The sequence below is a fragment of the Pseudopodoces humilis genome, chromosome 1 (genome assembly GCF_049639895.1).
Source record: "Pseudopodoces humilis isolate 2021_Gansu_Grassland_sample_001 chromosome 1, ASM4963989v1, whole genome shotgun sequence".
Lineage (NCBI taxonomy): Eukaryota > Metazoa > Chordata > Aves > Passeriformes > Paridae > Pseudopodoces > Pseudopodoces humilis.
The window spans coordinates 89,305,817-89,323,021 of NC_142200.1; the positions used below are offsets into that span (position 1 = coordinate 89,305,817).

At 41.5% G+C, this 17,205-nt stretch overlaps 1 protein-coding gene across 10 annotated transcripts in view; it reads left to right on the forward strand.

Annotated features, from left to right (window-relative positions):
- ATXN1 (ataxin 1) overlaps positions 1–17,205 on the forward strand; it is a 368,490-nt gene that overhangs the window by 24,073 nt on the left and 327,212 nt on the right. For 9 of the 10 annotated variants that reach the window (XM_088066525.1, XM_088066474.1, XM_088066780.1 and 6 more), the window contains exon 1: positions 4,549–4,721. The exons of the other annotated variant lie outside the window; for it this stretch is intronic. The gene's annotated coding sequence lies outside the window, so the exon portion shown is untranslated. Of the gene's footprint in view, positions 1–4,548; positions 4,722–17,205 lie in introns of those variants that run through there. 10 annotated transcript variants of the gene reach the window in all.

Here is a 17,205-nt window from a genome sequence, read left to right on the forward strand (position 1 = left end):
TATTGTTATTGACATTCTGGGAGGGACTTTTCTATCCTAAAGCACCCTGGTATCCAGCCCTCTCTCCTCATTAATCCTGCACCTTTCCCCATGCCTGCTGCTCCCAAACCTTCCCCTGCACATTAAGATGTAGAAGTCTTACACCAATTGGGATATTTTCAGTATTTGCTTCTACAGTCACTGAAGTCTTTTTTCAGTGTTTGCTGACTCTGTGCTGGGAAAACATGGTTTCTCTTGATATGCTGCCTGAAATAAGAACTCTTGGCTCCTCAAAGGAAACCAGCACTTCTGACAGAAGTTGAAAAGAGGATGAGTTGTTTTGAAATGTAAAGGTAACATTGAAAAACAAAGGGACGTTGAAGGCTCTTGGTTCATTTTTTTCTCATTTACAATCCTTCTGTACCCTTAGTACTACAGTCTGTAATTAAATGTAAAGTTCTGTATATATAGGAAGTAATGACATCATTTACTGACCCTTTCTGGCATTAAGCTTCTTGAAGTCATGCCAAACCATTGCATTGTGCAGCACAATTGTGCTCCCACCATTCAGTATATTGGTTTGGTCTGAAGTGCGCTGAGAGAGACAGGCAGCTAATGCAAAGCTCTAAGGAACAAATTTAGTTTCATCATTCTGGATAACATTAAAAGTGAGAACGGAGCAATTTAGGAAACAGTGCAGCTTCACAAGAGAGAGCTCCCGAGAGCTGCTGCAGCACACTGTCTCAGCACTACAGGCTGTTTATAAAACAGAGACTTATGCAACATAAAACCATTTGGATGTTGAGTTCAAATGCCTCAAAACTGGAGACATCTCAGTTCCTGCCAGCTACTCCTGTCTATCGAATATTAAGGCTTATTTGGGAATTTGGTCTAGGTGTGTATTTTGTGTCTCCCCGAAGGAGGAGCATATGTATGGCACTATGTAGGGCATAGTGGTCAGTTGTGTCTTGCTTTTTGTGAGAAAAGCGTTTGTCCCAGCTGTTCAGACATTGTTTTGAAATCGGAGATCTTCGTAGTCTAGCAGCAAGGACTGATATTTTAAATGGAACATTCTTCTTCAGTGTGTAAAGAACTGCAGTGCAGCATGGACAGGAAAAAGCCTAGTGACTCCTCTGCATGCTGGAGAGAAGGCAAACTGGGTCATAAGGAACAGTATCAGGAATAGAGGAACAAAATGAGGAAGGGAAGAGAAAGAGACAAAATCGGTAAGAGGGGAGAAGACAGACTCATGAAGGGAGGAACTCTGACCATGCCCCACAGGGACCTCAAGCAGCACTCGCAGGAATGAGCTTTAAGGACAAACACGAGTGTCAGCCTCAGCCTGACCCTGCAAGCTCCCACCAGCACAGGATCCTGGCTATTGCCTTTTCTTTAGACAGATGCAAACCCCCATAAAAGCAAAAACCGGCCCCTGATCCTCTGATTGTTTTGAGTATTTCTTTCCCTTGCTCTGAACTCTTAATTTCAGCATCACACAGAACATTTCCCTTCGATAGAGGGGACTCTTGTAGGAAAAATCTCTGAGGAAGATGGCTGGCATTGCTTCCTGTGGCAGAGTTGCCTCTGGTGTAAGAGAAGAAGCAAACTGATAGTACATACATCATTTTACTTCCCTTGAACTTGTCTTTCTGTATTCTTGGAACTCTATTTTTTCTCCCGTTTTTCTTCCTGGTGACAGCGTGAACGAATAGTTATTCACATCTTTCTTTTAGCTGGGTATCTTAGGAAACTGACTTAAAAGGGACGGCGGCATAAATACAGCACGCACGGAATATTCTCTCTTCCTGTTCAGAAATTCAGGGGGGAGGGAAAAAAAACAAGCCAGGATTAAACACCTGACCTCTCCAGTGGCAATGCTGGGGCAGGGAGCGGCGCCAGGAGAAGAGTTCCGCGGGGCAGGGTGACCCCTGCCGGGGCGCTTTGTGCTGGAATTCCAGGGAAAATCCCAGGGCTGGAGCAGCAAGCTGCACTCAAGCCTGTGTGCTCAGAGGAGCTTGACTACGTGTTACAGCATCGTGCACCGACCATTTCTTCATCATGCAAGCAGGAGGCTCCAAAAGGCCTCCCCACACACATTACCTGAGGTAAGGGCTCGCTGCCTCTCACAGGGCGTCCGTGGTTTAGAGCAGGGACTGGGGGGCTGTCCCCAAACAGCAGGGGTAGGAATACTCTGGCCTGCACCTCAGCTGAGCACCAGTGATGCTGACGCACTCAAACATCTGTAGCTCCGACTCTGTTCACCTGGTTGCTCAGCTGGTTCAAGTTCAGCCTCAGAAAGTTGGCTGCCCTCTGGTAAAGATAAGGGATTCAATTTAGGCAAATTACTCCTATGGAAAGAGGTCCATGATGGTTATGTCCGAGGAGGGCAAGCCCTGGCTGGGCTGACCTCCTGAGATGCTTCTGCCTCCCCTCCTAACTCAGCCCTGGCATGGAAGAAAAGGCATCTTTGCTTAAGTCACCCATGCCTAGACTCGTGTGTCTCTCTCCATGCATGGCTAGCAGAGAGAGATCACCACTGATGGGGAGACCAGTGCTCTCCTCCACAGTTGCTATGGTGTTGTGGGCTTCTATTCCTTAGCTGGTGCCTTTTCGACCTGTCAAGGGACAGGGAGTAGTGCAAATGTGACTGTGACACAAGTCCGTGGAACTTAGTCATGGGAGCTGTTGAACTGTGCCCCGAGGGTTTTGGTAAGAGACCCAGCAGTCAAACAGGAAAAAATCCAGTACTTGAAGGAATTTTAAAAGCACCTGGCACCTATTTGCTATCCTGCTTTTTTTTTTTTTTTTGTGCAGTTAGCCATGGTGAGGAGCCCTGCAGTTGTCAGCTACATCTCAGTGTAATTTTATACACAGGAATATTCACAATGTACTGTTCCTTTGAACTAAGTCAAAACAGCAAGCTGTTTCTTTGCTTAGAAATGTAATTTAGTTCTCCCTGCTTAGCTATTCTCTTAAGCATCAAGAGACAAGTCCAACATCCACTGAAAGTAATGGAAAGATGTGGACGGTTTTCAGTGGGAGTTAGATCAGTGTTCAGTTAAACGCACAATTCAATAAGGCAGACTTTAACTGTTTCTCTTATTAATAACACAGAAATTAGTTTACTCAACAGAGACATTTGGTCTTTATTTTAAAATTATTTCCAAATGCAGAAAATATTTAAACTGTGTGCCCAGCCAAGAGTTTGTATCTTCTATTGCAGGAAGAGGCTCAGCAGCTTATTGTGTCAAAAAGCATGAAATTGTGGGTTTCAGCAGATCCTCCTAATAAAGGCAATAAAGTTGTGAAGATTGTAAAAGGAACAATCCATGTGGTTTTTTTCTTAAGTTGCCTTCCACTGCTTCTACACAGTGTTCAGCCTCTTCCAAAAAGCATCCTAGAACAACTCAGAATGTTATTCTCCCTGGTCTAATGGGGTCAGGCAGACAACACAACAACCCCTTCACAAAGCATGTACCAGGCTACCTAGCTTTAACACGCACCCTGCCCCAATAGATGCACATGGAAAAGTTACCTGCTCTGGGCATAAGTTCTTGGGTGTGCATAGGAGGAATAATTGAGTAGTGTTTCACTTCTGAAACAGATTTGTGCCCTCCCCAGGTAAAGCTGACAAACTAGACAGCATCACTTCTCAGCTCACCAATTGAACTACACCACGCCTCAGCTTCATCTCAAATCTTTGATTCTAGGAAGTTTATCTGAGGTAGCCTGCTATTAGTCCTATACTTTCTGTTGCTTTTTCCAGGGTATCTTTGCTGGATAGCTGATTTGGGAGATTAACAATCATGTGTGATCACACAGATGAGCCAGGCACAACCACGAGTGGTCCTGTTACAAAAAGGCACCTTTCCTGATACTGTGCTTTTCTCTCTGTGTCATCAGGGGTTTGACAGGCTTTGTGCTGCAGGGAGTTAAAATTCTTGCTCAGGAAAAAATGGAAGAAATCGGCTGCAAACAGACAATCATTTGCCCTTCAGAAACTATGACAAGGCACTGGGAAACCATTAGCACTTGAGTAACTTCATTGCCAGCACAGGCAAATAACTCTAACTCAAAGGAATATCTGTATGGATGTGTGTATATGCATACAACAGTTTTTATTCCATACTTCACCAGGTAGCCTTAACTAAGTGTACCTAAGAAAAAAATTCAAGGAACGGCTTGGGTTAAGCACAGAGTGAGAATGTACCCTCAGGTCTCTTACTTTTCCTATTTCTCATGTTGTTGGAAAATTTTGAACCAGCTAAGTAAAGTTTCTCTATTTTCTAAGGCTTTTTTTTTCTTTTTCCTGTTTCTCCATTGTTCTTTCCAGGCAACACAGGGTGATTTTCAGGTTTTCTTCTCTATTGCTAATATAATTTTTTTGCAAAACATGCCAACTGGACCAGGCCTGGAGATGGGCTGAAGGAGTAGGCTCTATCTAATGGACTGCCTTTCTCAGCTTCTCAGGTGGGATCCCAGCTGCTTAGGAAACGAGATGATCTCTTGCTCCTCCCCTTAGTGATTTAGTACAAGTCTGTCAAGAGAGGAGAAAGCAGGAAAGCTTTTTTTATCCCTGAGAGTGATAGGAGAACTGCCACAAAGCTGTAAAAATAGGGGCTATCTTTTAATCTGTTCTGCAGTGCTTGGTCTGTGATTTGAGAGAAGAGTGGTCCTGTGCTACAGCTGGATTTCCTTGGCTGGGAAAGTGGAAAGGAAGAATATATCACCTGTAGCTGAAGGTAAGAAAGTAAAAAGCCAGGCTAGGAGCAGAGGTGGGCATGATGTGGGATTAGTGAGGAAGGGAGGTGGGCAGAGCTAATGGCCCAAATGGAAGTGGGCATGGATGAGGAGGTGGTGGCAGGGCTGATAGCAGAGAGACTGCAAATGGCATAATTGCTTTACTTGTTTTTTGGAAGAGCCGGCTATAGTAAATGTTTTATGCCCATGAAAGGTAGGACATAGAGGATTCTAAAATCAAGAGACTGACCAGACACACAACTCTGGAACAGAAACAGTCATCTTCCAACTCACCTGTGCTCTGTGTATCTCAGCCCATTAGTTGTTTTCTACATTATCATTTTGGTTCTGTCTTTCCCTTATATGCCCAATACTTGTCAAATAGATGTTCTTGGGGCCTGTTATCACCTTATTGTCTGAAGGTCTCACCTCTCTGCCAGTCTCTCTGTACACTAAGTTAAAATTCTTAGGGTCCCATCATGTTTTTCTACTGCCCCAAGTCCCTTCTGGTCACAGCTTTTTCCCTGTGTGCTCCTGCTTTTGTGTCTTCCTGTGTGTTTACAATATGGTTCCAATCTCCCAATCCCTAGAGAAAGGGAATCTTTTCATGGAACCACTAAAGAAGTTAGATAAATTTCATAATGTAATAATAGTAAGTTAAATTTGATAGAATCATGATAATGTACGTGTGCTTGAATTTAGTGACTGGCTTGTACCAGCCTCTTCCTGGTTCTTCTCACTTTTTTCTTCTAATTAGTGTGTTGTTACACACAGATTAGACATCTTTTCCCAGGTGAGATAGGTAGCAGCAAGACTCAGCTGTGCCCCGTGATAAATCATTTACTTATGCCCTCAAAAAAGACATTTGCAGGGAGGAGGACATTTGCAAGAGGAGCTCTTCATATTTGCAAGACAGACCCAGATTGATTCATTGATGCAGCTGTAAATTATCAAGACTCAGTGACAGTGTCCTCCTCAGTATAATTGTTTGTGGTGTCTACTGCAGTTATTTTCCTCAGCAGCAGCCCTGGCTCAGCAGCTAATGGTGAGGGCTGAGGGTGTCTGTACCTCTTTGACTTTCAAAACCTGGGCAGTCCTTTTCAGTGTGTTTCCCTGTGGTTTGGTGAGCAGTTTCTGGGGGAAAAAAATGATGTGCTGTGTTGTGGCGTTTTGTTCAGTTCCTCTTCCCTAACCTAGAACAAAACAACAAAATGCGCAATGCTCTGTAATGAGGGATGGAAGTAGGTATTTGTCAAAAACATGCAGCAGTTCCTTCTGTCTTTCTACACAAATGTGATCAGAAGATTACTCCAGTTGTCACTGAACTTAGTAAATTTGTTCTGATGTCCATGGACTGTAAATCTTTCGCTATAAGGACAAAAAAAAGACTGCTCCAGAAGTTTCCTTCCTTGTGAGTATTTTTAGAGTAATCCAGGCTTTCAGCAAAAAAAGCTGGACTTGCAACGTCTATGAGATGAATATAAGACCTACTGTACTGCGGTTAATCAGGTTTTGGTAGTAGGCTGTACATAAACTGTCTGCATTAGCTTGATTTATAAAAAAGTAGAGGGTTTCAGGTGATAAAGTAACAAAGCTGGAAAAATACACAGCAGAATTAAATGACCTGTTTCTTTGCTTCAGCAGAAGGCTTCACGTCCTTCACTGTAAAATCACCCACTTCCTCATTTCCAAACTGATTTTTTTCCAGCCTAGCTGGGGGTTTCTGCAGTGTCTTTCCCAGGGCATCTCTCTGGAGAGAGATTAAAAACTTCTAGCAGGATATATTTTGTTCTTGGGGTGACATTTTGCTGCTTGCCTTCTGCTTTTCTTTCATGCATGGAGGTGATGGACACCAATACCAGTGAAAGCCTAGAAATAATGATGTGCTAATAACCTCAGAGCTCACTCATGAGGGAGTGTTGTCTGCAGTGAGAATTCCCATTTGTTGGTGAGTGATGTGTCTGTGGAGCTTGCAGTGTTGTTGTACACCCAGCAGATGTGGGGATTTGATAGCGACGTCCTGAGGATTTAGACAAGTTACTTTATCACTGCTGAAGAGATTTAAGAATGATTTTGTTAAAGCTTCGCAATCATAATAGTGGTCTCTGCTGCATACAAATGAGCAGCCCAATCCTAGAGCCCTGCTGCTGAGGGTAGCACTTAGTCCTGAAAGATGTGGTGATTATGTGATTAGCCAGGAGGCTGAATTCTGCCATTTTCTGTGTGAGGTTTAGCAGTGCTAAACCCACACTGAGGACCTAGGGTTGAGATAATCACTATCCTGTTACAAGTTTCCTGAGTTATCTGCTCCTCAGCCTTTTATTGCCATAAATAACTCTAGAAGTCAGGCCTCACTGCCAGAAGTGTTAAGTGCTGCAAATAGTATAGAAGATGACTCATGAAGTGAGATGAAGGTGGAGCATGAATCAGTAGGAAGAAAACTGATATACAAAGGAGAAATTCTGAATGCAGATGACACAAAAAGTCTGAACAAAGCAATGTTCAATCATCATAAAAATGAATCAAAAGGTTTTTTTTTCAAAAGAAAAAAAAAAGGAAAGAAACTCTTCTATTTAATGAGAAAGACCATTCCAGTGAAAGCCCAAAGTACAAAGGTGTTGCATACTGACCATGTTATTCCTTTCCCAAGATAAACTGTAGACTGCATAGAAAAAGATGGTTGAAAAATTCTTCCCAATATGTCCAAACAAAGCAGAGTATTCAGCAAGCAGGTTGCTTTCCAGATTGTTCTGTGTCTATATAAGCTAAGAAAAGAACCTGTCTTTGAGCTAAACAGTTTTGGAGATCAAGAGTCCTCATAGCTTCAATGAACCCACACTGAAAGCTAACAGCAATAGAAATACTAAAATAACCCGAGCACATTCCTTTTAAAAGATAACTCATGATAAGGAGATAAAATTCCCACAGACCACTCCATTTGAAATGACAGCTTTTGGTGCTTTTGCTTATCCTCCAAAAGCTTGCATATGTAGGAATGCCTTTAAAAGTAGACTTGGAAAAAAGGTACCTGATAGATGACATCCTACAGCTGTTAGTGTAGTAAAGCATCCTATTCTGCCTGTAATTCAACTCCTGCCACTTCCTGGGAGAAGGGGTATCTATTTAATGTAATTCCTCAGAGGTGAGAATTAACAAACTTTCATGTTTGACATCAGGGTTCAAGAAACATCTGAATGACACTTAGTCATGTGGTTCAGTTTTTGGTAGTCCTGCAAAAAGCAGGAAGTTTGATTTTTATGGGTTTCTTCCAGCTTGAGATATCCCATGATATACAACCTCTTTGAAGCAATAAAGAGTAAAATAGGTTCCTCCCGTCCCCCAACTTCCAGCAGGTGCTAAATGTAATATGGAAAGAAGCCTACATACCTGTGTCTTAGGTGAAAGCTCTGTCTCTGCTAGCATTTCTAATAAAAAACACTGCAAAAATTGTAGAGGTTGATTTATCCCACCCTGTGTATGGCTCTTCCTTGGCTTTGTTATGCTAGATCCATAAAATGTTGCTCTCAAAGGTACTGCTCCTTTAGAACAGTAATGCTTAGAAAAAGGTGTAATAAGACACCTTAACCTGTACTGTTTTTGAGTTCTTTTTTTCAGTATAAAGTAAGGGATGGTCAGAAGACCAAAGCCTCTAATATAGCTGTTTCACAGGGTTGGCAGTGGCAGGAAATCTGGAGAGGATGGGTAATGCTGCCAAGGCTTAAGGGATGCAGATACTTACATGAAGCAGAACTATGCACAGGAAGGGAAAGCTCTAGCAGGGTTCTCTCCCCAGTATTACTGTAAAAATAATCTCAAACCTGGTTGTACTCATCTTTTATAGTGTTGTGAGGGCCATGGGTTCATTTCTTCATTGAAGGTAGTGCTAGGACTGAAACTTGGCATAAATTCATGCTTATTCCTGGTCAGTACTAAAGTTTCAGATGTGAATTTACCTGTGTGTTAATGAGCAAAATCCAGAGCTGCATGTTGTAATTTGCAATATGTCTAGATACTACACTTCTTCTACTGTGTCTGATGCAATTAATAGGAAATCTGCTGGATTTGAGCTTTAATGGAATAAGTTATTCTCAAGGAAGTTATCACAGGCTGAGTTTTCTATTGCTGCTAAGGGAAAGCTAATAGTTAACAGCTAGTGACAGATTTATGTTTTCATTTGTAGGCTACCCAGCAGTGGGCCCAGCTCAAATATAAAGTATTGCTTGGAAAAGTTGGTTTTGTTAGTGAAAAATATGAAGTTCATTTTAAGACAGAAAAAAGTGCCTTCTTGCTACTGGGAGAATAGAAATTCTCTAAGGAAAAATAGCAAAGAGTGAGCTTCTGTCAATAAAAGAATCTGTGTAATTTAATACCAGGCAGCTTTTTAATACAATAGGAAAAAAAAGAGCAGACACTTGCCTCTGTTATGAAGGGGAAAAATATAAAAACCTGCCTGCAGTATGTTACCTAAATTTAGCCACAGAGCGGCCAAACCTCTTGGATGCTCAGAAGTCTGTCTGAATGAAGTAAGTAAAGGCTATAGAGAAGCTGTATTTGGAGACCCTCTATCCCCAAAGTGCTGGTAATAGGAAATGTGTTAGGCAGCACCAGTGGCCAGACTGTAAAGCAGCCCTTGCTTGTTTAGTCCTTCTTATCACAGAATCAGAAAGTTTCTGTTTGATTTTTCAATAATGTAAGTGGCTGAGGTTAGAGGTGTGTGAATGGCTTCCTGCAAATGAAAAAGCTATTCAGCATCATCCTGGGTTTAAGCCTGAATTGTTCCTGTGTTCAAGCAGTGGTGGGATCATGCTTTGAATAATGCTTATCCGTAAAGGTGTTAAACTTCTTACAGATGTCCTGTAGACCTTCTCCTTCCTGATATCTGTACTCGAAAGCCTATCTAGAAGAGGCATCTGATTCTTAAAAAAATGCTTGACAAAAAATTTGAGTTCAGAAACCAAAAGAAACCACAGGTTATCATTCAGAATGCAGAGAAAACAGACACTAGCATCTTAGTCAAATATCAGTTCTATAATTTTTAAAATCAGTTTTGTAATAGTTTCTTAAGCCAAGATTAAATATGAATTGTAGATTTCTTAGAAGTGTTGCTATTTGAGATTTCTGATGTCTTAATTTAAGTGTAATTTTAAGTCCTGACAGTGGCATTTCTTCTAGTTTCATGGGCCTGAGAAACGATTTTGTATCCCTTACTGGCATGCACTTCCAGTGAGTGTTTCAAAGAGCCAAAGTTATTAGTACTGTTATTTCCTTTGTCCACATTTGAAACAAGCCCAGAAACTGTAAACAACTGGAAACTATTGCCAGCTTCTGTTGTATTAACATTCCTACAATACTTGCTTCTAAAAGTCTTAGAGGATGAATGTGTGGATGCTTTTTGTGTGCAGAAGCTGCATCTCAGGGTGCTCACAGCAGAGTCAGAGCTGTAGCAGGAGTCCTGTTTCATATAACACCTAGTTCTCATATGCTTCTACAGTTCTGGCAGTGGTACTTTGACTCTTGATTATTCCCTGCATCCTCAGCTTCTCAAGAATAGTGATTTTTGCCTCTCTGTTTCCTCTAAGAGTGATGATTTACTGATGAACTCATTGGTGAGCACCGTGTCTTCAAAAGATGTAAACATTAAAGCTCAATAGTTGTACAGCACTTGGCATTTGAGCAAAGCTTCATGATGTATTTCCAATGCCAGAGTTTTTGTTTAAGAGGTTGCATACTGAGACTGTCCAGTGGAGAAGGCCAGCTGGAGCCTCTCTTCACTGCTTGAAGTTTGCAGTAAACGTTTTAGTGGCTTGAAGAATGATGCAGGTGCCTAGTTCAGTTACACCCAGAGGGGCATGTTCAGGAAAGTGTGGAAGCTTATGCTGAAGACCTGTGAAGCCAATTTTTGAGCATGATCCCAGAGGGTCCATAGGATCTCTTGATATTTTGACTTCTTAAGGGCTCTGTGATCTGGTTGGAGAAAGCCAGGCTAAGATGGTATAGTACAAGCCTACTAACAAGCCATGTTGTAAAGATCGCTATGTTCGTCTGCTAAATAAACCCAAACTTTCATGTGGTTTTGTGATATGTGGGCTTTTTTTGTAACAGCATTGCTACATTTGAGTCTGATCATAAACATTTCAACAATTATGTATTTATAGACAGCATTAGGACTAAAAACCAAGTTATTTGATAACGCTTCTGAGTGTCTGTTTAGTTTCCACGTATTAGACATGAATAAACAATGAGCAACTTTAAGGCCAAGACCCGTCAGGTTTTGCAGCCCTCAGCTGACAGTTCCACCATCTGCCCAATCTCTATTGGCAGAAGTGAGAGCTCTTGTATGAAAAATGCTTGGACCAAAACAAAATTGCAGATATTTGACATCTGCCAGTCTTCATAAGCAGAGTGAGTATGACAATGTTGTCTTATTTTTTAGTTGTAAAACAAAACTACAGAACATCTACCACCCTGTAGCTGACTCCGTACTGCTCCTAAAATAACCGAACCAGTTACCCAAAAAGCACTGGGGTTCAGCTGTCAGTCAGAACATGCAAATGTCAGAAGCCAGTATACAGGAAAACACATTGTGGCAAAAAATAAAAGCAGGATGAGTGGGCAATGCTGACAAGTGATGTGAATTTGTATTGATTTTACTAATCCATTCAGGAGAAAAATGTAGTTGAAGTATCTTGGTATGGTATTTCTTTTTTCGGTCTTGAAAAGGAAGATTGAAGCATGATTTCAAAACTTTCTGTTTAGAAATTTCCTGTGAAGTTATCCTTTAGAAAGTGGGAGGAAAGGGAGGTTAAAATTAAATGAAACCATTTCAGAGCAAGCAAATAATTTTGTTCAATATGAAATGAAATCCTTTCATCATGTCCTTCAGTGGTATTGGCAATTAAGTCCTCTTTAACAATTAGCAAGCACCACTGACTGCTCTTTTTGTGTTCTATTTGAAAAAATTTATTACAACTCTTGTTTATTACAAAGAGTAAACAACCACTGTACATACTCAATTTAGCATGTTTGTGAAATGTAAGATGTTCACAGCACTTGAAAAATACAAGAGTTAAACTTTGAAATTAGAGGGTTCAAATAAACCAAAAAATGGTGCTGCTTTTCCATTAGCAACTCTTATTGCAATGGTATCCTAACATTATAGAAAAGTTTGGGTCTAAGTGCTCACTTGCACTTGAAAGAAAAGGAAAAAATTCTTTGTACACCTTTGCTTGTTGTCATGATGATTTCTGGAGTTTTTATTTTTTTTTTCCATATTATAACTGGCTTTGCAACCTCTCATTGCAAATGTGAAGAAATAACAGGGTATTTACTTACTGTCTGTACCTGCTGCTTGTCAGGGCATTGTATTGACCTGGGTAAAAACTGTCTCATTGTAACAGCAGACTGAGAGCCCTCCTGTGGCAACCTCCCTTCCAAAAGTACTGTAATCCCAGTTGGAGAGGGCTACCCCTTGGGACAAGACTGGGTTTGACCTCTTGGTCTATTCCAGGTATCCCAGGTATCGACCCTGCTTCCCGTTCTGGTAGTCAGAGTAGAGTCATTCTGAAGAACATGCTAAGAGCTCAGTCTGTGTGGTGTCACAGCATGAACCATTCCATGTGGAAGCTGGCTGTAGCAATAGACCTTCAAAATTGTTTCCTCCTCAGTCTGTGTTTGTGGAGCTGTTGCAAACTTCAGTTATTGTTAACCTGTGCTTATGGAATTGCTGCTTATCTGAAAAGAAGTAAACCTTTATGGTGGTTCTTTGAGGAATATTTCCTCACTGGTCTCATCTTTTTGACTCCATCCTTTGAAGTCCCTGTCGGTCAAGCTGCCCCAGCCTGTGAGAGTCCGTCTCTATTCCATCAGTGCTGTAATTTCTAGTCTACAGCAAGATGAAGAAACAAATGTGAAAAGCTCCTTGGGCTCCTAAACATGTAAGAGGCTATTTAGAGTAGTCCTATAGAATTGGGAGCTCCAGAGTGCAGTGGAAGACAGAGGCATTCCTGATACCTTAGGAATACCTTCTCTCACAGGTGCATGGTGAGTGAAGGTCTCTTTGACCATTTCAAAATTAATTTTTCATTTTCCATTTTTGAAACAAAGTATAACTTTAAGTTTAAATGTGTCCATAATCAATTTAATTCAATTGGAGTATTGTTTCAGTACTTTAAGTGCCTTCTGTGTGCAGAACATAGGTTAGAAATTTAAAACTGAGTTTGAAATTAGCACTTGGCAAACTGTTAACCTGTTGACCTTCTAAACAATAGCTCTGAATCTCCAACTAATGCAGGATTAGAGCCTAGATGTATTCTTGTCTCTTCCCTGTATACTTGGGCTTAAGCCAACTCAACTCTGTAAGCTTCATAAAGTGGCTTCATATATATATATATATATATATATATATCTTGCATATATAATATTTGCATATATACAAGCCCCCTCCCTCAAAATAACTTTTTGAGGCAAAATCCACCTTGCTGCAATGTTGTAATTCATCACTGGTGTGGGAGATAAGTGTCTATAATTGTATCTTTAATGAGGCAAGTGGGACAGACTGTGAAAATCAGCTTTTCAGGTGCTGTGAAATCAGATAATGCATGGGGCCAAATGGTGACTCTGCTTCCTCTGAAGCAGAAGGATTTTATTAAGCTGAGTGAGTAATAGCCCTTCTCCTTGAGAACTCTCTGATAGAGCCAGAGCTACCCCTAGTATCAGCAAAACCATGTTTCTGTGTGCCTATGTCCTCCTGGTACACTCCTGGTGCCTTACTCCAGTAAGGCATCTCCAAACCTACTTCAGACAGAGTCTGTGGGGAAGAGGTCACCACCTGGCTTTTGACTCCCTGGTTATTCTGTAGCCCCTCAGAAGGCAGCTGTGCCACTGTAGCCTGGATAGAAATATTGTAGCCCATGGTGAAACTGTGACCATCTGCTCCTTCTTGCAAGTTCAGGGAGTAGGAATGCCCAGTTCTCTTCCTTGAGAGCCTGGTGGTGTGTTATCACCATGGAATCTAACTGTTGCCAGGGCCTGTTACTACAATAAATAACTCCACAGAAAGCATTCTTCTTATGTCCTGGCATACTGGCATCATTGTCCTTGTCCAGATACTCCCCTCAGAAGATGGGAAGGAGTTTGTTTCATCTGTGGAGCTGGGATGCTGGTCTGGGAGTACCAAGTCTGTATAGGGCGTTCAGGGTGTTAGTGAACCTCCTGTGGGAACTCAAGCTGTTGGATGAACAAGATACTGTCATGTAAAATACACACATTTCAGCGTCTGGTTGAATTTGTTAAGTATATTTCAACACCATTAGCCATGGAAAAAGATCAGTTCTAAATCTGGATTTTCAGGCAGTTCTGCAAGCTTCTAAATGGGAGAAAATGTCATCGGGAGACAGGGACAGGCTGTGACTAGGGAAAATGTTTTAAGCATCCTTTGAGATCATTGTACAATTTCTTGATTACTGTTTGAATCTGTTCACATCCTTAGAAGTAGATGTCTGTAGGAGATTTTAAAAAAAGAAAAAGCAGCCACAGTTTATGCTTTCAAGAGGTTGTTATAAAAGACAGCAGAGAAATGTTAAGTCAGTGCTGTCAGTTGAAGATCATGTCTTGGGTCACTTGTGCTGACATCATCAGCTAGTTATGGTTAGAAGAAATAGAATTTTTCCCCCCCAAATATTTACATGAAACAGACTCTGTATGAATTAAGAACTCAAAGCCTTTTGAAGGGGAGCAAAAACTCAAGTAATTGTTAGTAACAATGAGGATTTTTTATTTATTTATTTTTTTAACTTCCTGAGACCCTGGTAACAAACAAATGTCACATTTTGACCTTACTCTGACTTGTAGTGGCAACATTTCTTTAAAACTTGTCATATTTTCTGTGTATATATGAGACACGGAGATGTTTACATGACTAATGTCTCTTTTAAATAGTAAGGCCAGTGGACTTTCAGAACCAAATGAACCCCACTGCTGAGACAGCGTGACTCCAGCCTAAGCGATCGCTCTGGCTGGCTGCAGGCAGCCTTTGGTGTTCCTCTTGTCCCCAGTCCAAGCTCTCAGCTGGTCTGGTTGGAAAGCTGAATAAAGTCTTTTGCATGGCAGGGAGCCTGAAGTGATCTTCCCTGCCCCAGTGTGCCCTGCCTGACTGTGCAAAGCACTGCCATAAGGTTCCTGTAGGGCTTCCAGGTTCTCTCTAGCGAGTGCCTCTGCTGGGCTCGGAGCACGTGTGCAGCTGTACCTACCTGTGCCGGCATCCTGGCGCTGCAGGGCACTCTGAAATGTGCACCCGCTGTCTCTTGAGAAACAGCTGTCTCCTAAGACATCTTGTTCTTTCTTCATCCCTGATCCAACAGGGACCTGACTCTTGCGTTCACTCTGAATTCACACAGAATGCAAGTCAAGTAACCTTTTGGTGTGTGGGTATTTTGTTGTTGCTGCTGTTCTCTCTTTAGCAGATGTTTGCAGGTTGCATGTGGTAATGCTGAAAAGTGATTGATGCTTGATGTAGGGCAGAACAGGATGTACAGGTTGAGGTTCTTGTTTGCATTTCTGATCAAATGCTTACTCTGATGGTGCAGTTCTAAAACTTGGTTTTATGTAAATAATAGGTGAAATTTTAATCCTTTTAAAAGAGGTGAGTTTTATTTGTTCCTTCAAACACAGATAAGATGATAAAATGGAAATAACAACACTTATCAAAGTAAGAAAATTGATTAAATGCAAAATCATAAGCTGTAGCATAATCAAAAACTAGGTAAGCTTTATGATTTATGCTTTACAAATTGATTATTGGCACATAAAAGACAAGACAAGTGATAGTTTGAAGAAATAAGAGTACATGGGATGTAACAAGTGCCATGAAATTGGCCCTCATTAATATTTATGGCAAATAACTTTCTCAGATCTCAACAGGATTTGTGCACTTAGAGCCTGAACTTTTAATATCTGATGCACATGATTCAATTGACATGGTGAACAGTATGTTTTTGAACAATCAGAGCTAGAGGCTTTCAAGAGCAGTATGCTGATGCCGACTGACGATAGAAAATCCTTCCTCTCATTTTAGCAGCTTTTCATTAATATGTAACATTAAAATAGGCAAGTTTCAGTACAGTCAAGGCACCAGGATGTGTGGTATGTGAAAAAACAGAGCATTTTCATAAATACAAATTAAGATATTTCCCTTTAAGAAAACCCATGGAAGGGAGCCCTATGTGAAGCACAACAAGGAAACTGGGAAGAAAGAGGAGCAGTGAGAAGGCCAGTAATGGTGGGAAGGGGAGGAAAAAAGTGCAGCTCTCTACATGCTTTGTCTTGTGGGAATGACAACAAAAGCCAGTCACAGGGGTGTGCATGCTGGGGAATAATCTCTATAAAATCAGAATGCAGCTTCTATAATTGCTAGTGTTATGTGGAGGAAATTGAAATATGACTATTTTAAAATGAGGAGAGTTGTTTTCAAAACTTCCAAATCTGAAGCTCTTTGATGGCTTGTAGGATGCTTGGGAAAACTAAATGGGAGCATCTTGGTATCTGTGACCTTATCAGCTGTCTCTGATTTATGCACTTAAACTAGTGAGCTGCTGCAGAGAGGGGAGAAAAGTATGGAATGGCATTTCTGATACACAGCAAGGCTTTGCCAGTCCTGTGAAGCAAATGATTTCCCATTTAGTATCAGCACCTTGACGTGTATGCAGATAAAAAACATTCTCCTAAGGTTTGGAAGCTTACTGCAGTTATTAACAAAGCAATGGTTGGCTGATTCGAAAGGAGAGGCAAATTTCTGAGATTTTTAGTCTGGTAACAGTCCTGCTGACTTTTAACAATAGAAAGTGATGGTGGATTTTTAAGGGGCTCTGAATAACCATATTTCTCTTTGGAAACAGGACTGAATAATCAGGTGGCTAAAGAGGAAGTGCCCTGACAACTAGTGAGCACAAGTAATCATTTGGGGGGGAGGGGGGGTGGAGTTTGAAGCCAAAAAGACTGCATCCCACAGCCAAAAAGACTGTGCATGAAGAGGGAAAAGGGTGCCCATTTTCTCTGTGCTCTGGTGACTCCCCCTGGGGTGCTATCTCAGCCCCAAGGAGGAAGCTGTCTGCTGGAGACATGGGTGATGGAGTGGAGGGGAAAAATTCCAGGAAAAATGGAGGGGAAATACCCCAGAGAGGGGGGCTGCAGCTGGGATTGAGTTTGGAGGCTGTTGGGGACAGTAGGGAAAAAATGAGCTGGCTCGCAAGATGAGCATAAGGAAGGGCTAGAGAGAGAGATGAGGAGGTAGGCTTGGATGCAGAGGATGACTGGAAACCAAAGGTGTTGGACATGGAACAAAATTAAGAATTTTTGCAACTGAAGCCAAAGCCTCTACAGACTGCACAAGAACTGCTGCACTTCAGAGACTGGCTGCTTAGCTAAATCCAAGCAGGCCTTCACACACAGGCACTATATGATGTTTCTTTCCCTGTGGTTTTCTTCCATTCT